Source organism: Manacus vitellinus, unplaced genomic scaffold, assembly GCF_001715985.3.
Source record: "Manacus vitellinus isolate BGI_N305 unplaced genomic scaffold, ASM171598v3 scaffold_38_pilon, whole genome shotgun sequence".
In the NCBI taxonomy this organism is placed as follows: Eukaryota; Metazoa; Chordata; class Aves; order Passeriformes; family Pipridae; genus Manacus; species Manacus vitellinus.
The window spans coordinates 6,792,105-6,793,286 of NW_021940526.1; positions in this window are offsets into that span (position 1 = coordinate 6,792,105).

The following is a 1,182-nucleotide window of genomic DNA, read 5'->3' on the forward strand; positions in this document are numbered from 1 at the left end:
GTGGTCCTGCCTCCTTTTTTCCCCTGGCTGTTTGAGGGATTTATCATGTGTTTAATAACTTCTTAAGATGGAGACTGAAATAATTATGTATCACACAGTATAGTTAATACATTAACTCTTTTTCCACTTACAAGCCAGCACTTGGTTTTGCTGGGAATGTGGTTTCTCCACACACAAATCCAACTGTGGCTTTCTCCTCCTTGTGACAAACCCTTTTCCTTTCCTTGTTGGGCACTTCGGGATGACTGGGAGCAGAAATGTGATAATTGGCTGAAACTATCCAGACAGAGGGTTTTTAAGGTTAGGGAAGGAGCTGCTGCTGTGCCTGCAAGGGAAGAAAGTAGTCGAGAAAGGAGGGGGAAGAGGAGGTTTGGTGAGGGAAGTAAACAGGAGAGTGGCATCCTGGCTTTTCTCCCTGTTCAGGAGGGGACCAAAGCTTGGAGGTGCTCCCAGGGAAAGCCTGGAATAATGAATAAATAAATAAATAAATGCTTAATAATAATAATAATAATAACAATAATGGGAATGATAGGGAATAAAAACCTGGCTTGTGACGACAAGTCCCGTTTGTGCCGCGGAACACCTGGCACCTGGATGTAAGAATCAAGGCACAGCCATAATAAAAAGCAGCAATAAAACGGCAAGATTGGGTGGGCCGCTGTGAAGTGTCGTTGTTCCTCACTTCCCAACACTCCCGTTTTTCCCCCGTGCAGCTTCCCGGTGGCACTCGGTGGCCGAGGACGTGCAGCCCGAGGTCTGGATCGCGCAGGAGCTGCGGCGCATCGGGGACGAGTTCAATGCCTCCTATTGTCCACGAAGGGTAACTTTCCCCTCTCTCTCTCTCTCTCTCTTTCTCTCTACTTTCCATTTCTTTTTACACATTTCTCTCTGAAAGGGAAAAGCTTAATCATCTCTGGAAACTGCTGCGGTGAGCGCCGGGTGCACTCAGATGGAGAAAGGGCTGCGCGGGTGGCGGTGTCGGCCCGGCGTCTGCGGCTGCCACGGTGTCGAATCAATCAGAAATAACCTTCAGGTTGGGGCTGGAGGCCCTTTGTGGGGAGAAGTTGGCAGGAGCTTTTCGGGGCCGGTGTCGGTGGCTCGGGCCTGGACCCTGATGGTAGCGAGGAACGGGCTTCTGAGAGTTAGACAGGGGAAGTTTGGGGGTGTCAGCGTCAGGCACTG